Source organism: Anomaloglossus baeobatrachus, unplaced genomic scaffold, assembly GCF_048569485.1.
Source record: "Anomaloglossus baeobatrachus isolate aAnoBae1 unplaced genomic scaffold, aAnoBae1.hap1 Scaffold_2657, whole genome shotgun sequence".
NCBI classification, from domain to species: domain Eukaryota; kingdom Metazoa; phylum Chordata; class Amphibia; order Anura; family Aromobatidae; genus Anomaloglossus; species Anomaloglossus baeobatrachus.
In genome coordinates, this window is record NW_027442182.1 from 141,543 (window position 1) to 148,223 (window position 6,681).

The following is a 6,681-nucleotide window of genomic DNA, read 5'->3' on the forward strand; positions in this document are numbered from 1 at the left end:
GACCTTACTACCTGTGTACCCCAAAAAAAGCTATATTTCGTAGCCAGGATTATGGTGGAGATATGCACAAATGAAATAAGAATATAAAGTAATACAATAAGATTATAAAACCAATATGTGTGCATTCATGCACCACCCGGTATGCTACCCTTGCCAAATTGCTCACTCTAGATCCCCACACGATCCATGAAGCCGTTCCCCCGGTCACACCGCCTGCTGCCGGTTCCCACTCATCCCTGGGGGAGTTAGGCGAGTGGTATCGAGAGCTACATGTCGGCACTGATGATACCCCCATACACCACAAGGAAGGGGTATACCAGGTGGTACAGGAGTATGAGCGGGTTTTTAGCAAGCACCCTCTAGATTTTGGGCAGATTAAAGGGGTTCAACACCACATCCCTACCGGTACACACTCCCCTATTAAAGAGAGATACAGGCCTATTCCCCCTGCGCACTACCAATGCGCCAAAGACATGTTGAGGAACATGAAGGAGGCAGGGGTTATTAGGGACAGCTGTAGTCCCTGGGCCGCTCCGTTGGTGCTGGTTAAGAAGAAGGATGGCACCATTCGGATGTGTGTGGATTACCGGAAGATTAACCAGATAACGCATAAGGATGCTTACCCTCTGCCCCGCATCAAAGAGTCCCTGGCCTCGCTGAGAACCGCTAACTACTTCTCCACCCTTGACCTCACCAGCGGGTACTGGCAGGTGGCCGTGTCACCGGAAGACCGAGAGAAGACTGCCTATGGGACCGTTTTGCTGTACTTGGATGATGTGATTGTGTACTCACAGACGTATGAAGCCCACCTGGAGCACCTAGCCGAGGTGTTCGCGTCCCTTGCCAAGTATGGGATGAAGCTGAAGCCCTCAAAGTGTCATCTGCTGAAACCCAGAGTGCAGTACCTAGGACATGTGGTTGGTGCGGAAGGTGTCGCCCCCAACCCCGAGAAGATCACCGCCATCCAAGACTGGCCGAGACCGACCACAGTGAGGGAAGTGAGGCAGTTTCTGGGCCTGGTGGGATATTACCGTCGCTTCATTAAGGGGTACACAAAGATGGCTGCCCCCATGCAAGACCTCCTCGTAGGACAGACCAAGGGTGGTAGATCCCTAGTAGCCCCATTGGTGTGGGAAGAAAAGCATGAGGAATCCTTCCGCCAGCTGAGAACAGCCCTGACCGGAGAGGAAATCCTAGCGTACCCTGACTACAGCCGCCCATTCATCCTCTACACCGACGCCAGCAATGTGGGCTTGGGGGCTGTTCTATCCCAGGTCCAAGACAGAAGGGAAAAGGTAATAGCTTATGCTAGCCGAAAACTCCGACCGACTGAGAGGAACCCTGAGAACTACATCTCCTTCAAGCTTGAGCTCTTGGCACTGGTGTGGGCTATCACCGAGCGGTTCCGCCATTACCTGGCAGCAGCCAAGTTCACCGCGTACACAGACAATAACCTGCTGACCCATCTAGATACGGCCAAGCTGGGCGCGTTGGAGCAGCGGTGGGTGACCAGGTTAGCCAACTACGATTTCACCATCAAGTACCGGGCCGGCCGTACCAACGTCAATGCCAATGCACTCTCCCGGATGCCCCACCTGTCGGAAGAGGGTCCAGAGGATGATGACCTCGAAGAGATCGAGTTGCCTGCATTTCACCGGCCATTCACTGAGAAGGTGCACGTCTACCAACAACGGGTGAACCTGGATCCGCTGCCCCGACAGGACTGGCAGGAAGCTCAGGACCAGGCACCTGCTGTCCGCCTGGTCAAGACTCTAGTGGAACAGGGTTCTGCTGGGATAGACCCTGCTGCCCCTGCCGAAGCCCAACGTCTGTGGCAAGAATGGACCCGGCTATACCTACACCAGGGGAAGTTGTATCGCGAGCTGATTAATCCAAAGACTCACGAGAAGATCCGCCAGCTGGTGATTCCCCAGGCTAACGTGCCCACCGTCCTGCAAGCATACCATGATGGTGCAGTGCACTTCGGGTGGAAGAAGCTAGAGATGTTGTTAAGAGAGCGGTTCTATTGGAGTGGAATGCGGGAATCTGTGGAGGCCTGGTGCCGAGAATGTGGCCCTTGCGCATTGAGAAGGAAGGACGAGGCCAGCCAGAAGGCACCCCTACACCCGATCATTACACACCAACCGCTGGAGCTGGTTGCCCTTGACCATGTAAAGCTCACCCCCAGCCGAAGTGGGTACACCTACGCTCTGACCATCGTAGACCACTACTCGAGGTTCCTGGTGGTTGTCCCAGTTAAGGACTTAACCGGCCGCACCGCTGCTAAGGCTTTCCAGGCTTATTTCTGTTGACCGCATTGGTACCCGGAGAGGGTGCTTACCGACCAGGGTCCGGCCTTTGAAGCAGAGGTATTCCAGGAATTCTGCCAGTTGTACGGCTGCAAGAAAATCCGGACCACGCCTTACCACGCCCAAACCAATGGCATTTGTGAAAAGATGAACCACTTGGTCCTGGGCCTCCTCAAGACGTTACCACTGGAAGAGCGGAACCTGTGGCTGGAGAAGCTACCTGACCTGGTCGATATGTACAACAACATCCCTTCCAGCTCTACGAAATGCACTCCAGCATACCTGATGAGAGCTCGTCCCGGCCGGCTACCAGTGGATCTGGAAATGGGCTTGGAAGCTTCAGAAGCACTCCTGTCGACAGCTGAATGGGACACTCGGCGGAGGACACAGTACCGACAGGTCCAGGAGTATGTTGAAAAGAACTTGTGCCGGAGTCGGGGACAACAGGAGCAGTGCTTCAACAAGAAGGCGCCTGCCGGTTCCTTCCAACCTGGGGATGTAGTGCTGAAGCGGAAAAGAAGGGCCCACAAGCTGGATGATCAATGGGAAAAAACCCCGTATGTAGTCCAGCCCACAGGATGGGAGAATGAGAAGGCCTACCAGATCAGCCGTGACCAGGGGGGGACTTTGGCCACGGTTTCCCGAGACCACCTGAAGAAGTGCCCACCAGCATTGAGAGTAGCGGATGAGGCTCCAGTTCCCAGTCCAGTGGAGAAGGAAAAAGAGGTAATCCACACCATGATGGGTGATTTTCCAGCAGACTGGCCTACACAGAACGGTGCGGTGATCCTTCCAGTGATACTGTTCCCACAACCCGTGGATGAAGAAATGATGGAAACGGTTAACCGCGAGCCAGTGCCCAGGGATGTACCTGTACCCAGCTCCCCTACGCCTCCGCCTGCCCCACATGATAGCAGGGAGGAGGAACTGACTGTTCCCTCTGCCCCACTGCCTGTCACCACTGACACCGGACCCCGAAGGTCCACTCGCCCCAACCTAGGTAGACCCCCACTTAGGTACAGGGAAACTACTCTTTAAAAGGGGGGGGGCTTTATGTGTTGAGTGTACCAGTTTGAAAGTTTTAAATGATAAGTAAAGATGATCAACCAAAGAAGTTTACCTGATTGAACCGTGATTAAACCGGCCGTTGCCGGCAACTGTTGTCCCCGTAGGGACTGTGCAACCATTGCGTAAGGAACTGCTTACGGACAAGCCCGAGAACTTGCAGGGCAACCACAAACTTAGTGCAATGTAAATAAAAATGTTTGTTGGCTTGACACCGTTACCGCCTCCGGAGAGGCTGATTTGGGAGGATGGGCCTGGAGGAAAGGGATGGCCTAGGCCCGCCACTACCGTAACCGGTGGCGATCCTCCGGGGGTTCAGGGGTCCCCTTGGACGTGGGCCCCCTGAAAGAGACAGAACCCGCTCGGGCAACTTGGTGCTGGACTGGGGTCAAGGGGTGCTGCCCGCTTCTTAGGGGCAGCATCAGGGCCAGGTTGTTTGGGTGGGAGAAGAGCGGAAGCTGTACCGTTGTAAAATGTTTATGATGCTTTTACATGTTTTACCGTTTTATTCTTTTTCAGTTGTGAAAATAAAACCGGTGATGGACGGGCAGCCCGCGGACGGTCTGCATTTGACTATAGGGGAATGTGGCGCCCTGGACAAGCCAGGTCGTCACAGGTACTACACCAACACGCTCTACACTCCGGCTAGGCACACCGAAGCTAAACACAAATCCTAGTTGCCTTCCTCCAGGGGCTGATGTCCACACCAGGGGGTGGGCCAGGCGGTTGATCCCACCCACCGAGGAGTTCACAGTCCTGGAGGCGGGAAAAGGAGTCAGATTAGAGATCAGTTTTGGAGTTAGAGAAGTGAAGAGGAGAGGAGACTGACCGTGTCCGGGTGTGTGGCCCGGGCACTCAGCAAGGTTGGCAGACGGTGGTGACCTTCTGCAGGAGAGGCTGATTGGAGTGAACCGTACGGACCGGGGATGGGCGGTGGCCCGCCGGTACCAGATCGGGGAGTGAAGAGAAGCCAGCACCATCCGGCAGGGCCTACGGACCCCGACCAGGCTAGGAGTCGCCGTAAAACCGGTCAAATCCGTTAGCGACAGGAACCTCCAGGGTTTCCCAGCAGTCAAGACCCGATTGAAGGCAACAGCTCACACCGTAGAGGGAAGCACAGTCACCGCCAAGGCTACAGTTCCCAGGGCCAGAGCCTGCGGGCAAAAGGGGCTCCCTCAGCATCCATCCAAGCTGGGGAGCGGGTTACCGGTGGGAAGCCCGCTAGATTTTGGGGGAATAAAAGGGGTCCAACACCACATCCCCACAGGTGCACACCCACCCATCAAAGAGAGCTATAAGCCAATACCACCTTCACATTGCCAGTGTACCAAGGACATGTTGAGCAACATGAAGGCGGCTGGGGTTATCCGTGACAGTTGTAGCCTTTGGGCAGCTCTGTTGATCCTGTTAAAAAAGAAGGACGGCACCACTCCCCGTATTGAGGAATCGCTAGCTGCATTGAGAACTGCAAATTATTTTTCTACCCTTGATCTCACTAGTCACTATTGGCAAGTGTCCGTTGCTGAGGCAGACCGGGAGAAGACCGCCTTCGCCACCCCTATGGGTCTCTGCGAGTTCAAAAGCATGCCCTTCGAGCTGTGCAATGCGCCAGGAACCTTCCAGAGGCTGATGGAATGCTTCTTGGGACAAGATTTTAGGGTGTATAAAAAGGGAGATTAGATCCCGTGATCCCAACGTATTGTTACACCTCTATAAATCACTTGTAAGGCTACATCTGGAATATGGGAACCAGTTTTGGGCTCCACATTTTAAAAAGGACATTCAGAAGTTAGAGTCAGTTCAAAGGTGGGCAACTAGACTACTACAAGGAATGGAAGGCCTCCCATATGATGACAAGTTGAAAAAGTTATTAAGTGATTATTGGCTGCAATGGGGCTTTCTGGCTGGTGCCAGCCTCTCTTCTTAGCACACAGGAACCACAATCCCTACACCATGCTTCAATGGATTCTCTCATCCCAGCCCAGTAAAACTACATATTTTACACAGTCATAAGCAGCCAAAAGGGATCTATTCTATTCAATTGCAAATGATCTAGATAAGACTGAGAATAAGATACTGCACGGGACATAGCAGAGTTGGTCAAGTTGAGTGGAGATGAGTTTGCTATTTGGCACAGCTTTTTGCATCAATAAAGCAAGTAAAAGGTGTGAAAGATAAAAGAAAGGGTGAAAGTGTGAAAAGTGAATTGGCCAAATTGAGGTGCATATAAAGTTTTTGCTTTCTTTCAATTCACTAATGGGGCTCATTTGAATCAGGTGAATTGAGTTCTGCTTTTGGAAACTGGGTTAAGAAGGGGTGCACCGGTCCTGGAGGTACTGCAATACCAGGTCAATGCGTGGAGTGGACAGAGCAAGATTTTTTCCATCTCCTTGTTCTAAAAATCCATTTAATATATGGTCCCCAGAGAGGGGACGTATCAGATATTAAACTGATAAGAACAGATTTAATTTTTTTTTTTTTCTGTTTATCAGTAGGACTTCAAAATAACAAAGGTGATCGCCTCCCGTTGCCTGGGAACCGTCCAGGCACAAGAGGGCTATGTGTCACCAGAAGGCGCACACACTTCCTCAAGGCCGGCAGACGTGCAATCCCAGGCACCTTCCAGTACCGACCAAGGTAGCGTCCTCCGAAACTACACTTGATCTTAGCCAAAAGGCCGAGAAGCTATAACCCGAATTGGTTACGGCCTTGAGTGGCACCCTGGCCTATACCGGACACATCTTAGGGAGAGGGAGACAAACCCACGCCTACAGAAGACATTTTGTCACCCAAGCCAACCCTTGAAAAGGCTGTTTTGCAGAGCAAAAACAAGAAGAATGGTGCTTTTTGCAGCCGCCGCCCACTGCAATGAATCTGAATAACTCCTCCTTTTGGACACAAGCACCTCCCCTCCCCCTTGCAGTCTTTCCAATTCATGATACAAAAAGACGGACGGACAGGACAGGACAGGACAGGCTGCCTGACTTTCCGTCACTGCCACCCTTTGCCATCCTTGCCCGTAGAAAGCCCTTTCATCATCCCCAAACCCTAATCTTTTCCCTTCCCTTCCCAGATGCGTCTCACTCCCTTTCATTAGGAAGTGAGCGCAGCCTTTTCTCCGTTCTGCACATGCGCGACGTTAAACACAAATGCGCAGGCGTGCGTTCCATTACCCTCACTGCATTCCACTCCCATACAGGAAGTGGGCGCAGCTATTACTACGGTCGCACATAAAAGAACCCACGGCCACCACTGCACATAGCTGACTCCACCACAGGACACCCACTTCTACACCAACGCAGGTAAG

At 52.7% G+C, this 6,681-nt stretch overlaps 1 pseudogene; it reads right to left on the reverse strand.

The window, feature by feature from the left end:
• Positions 1–5,685: 5,685 nt before the first annotated feature.
• Positions 5,686–5,892, reverse strand: LOC142264475 (U2 spliceosomal RNA; annotated as a pseudogene).
• Positions 5,893–6,681: the final 789 nt, after the last annotated feature.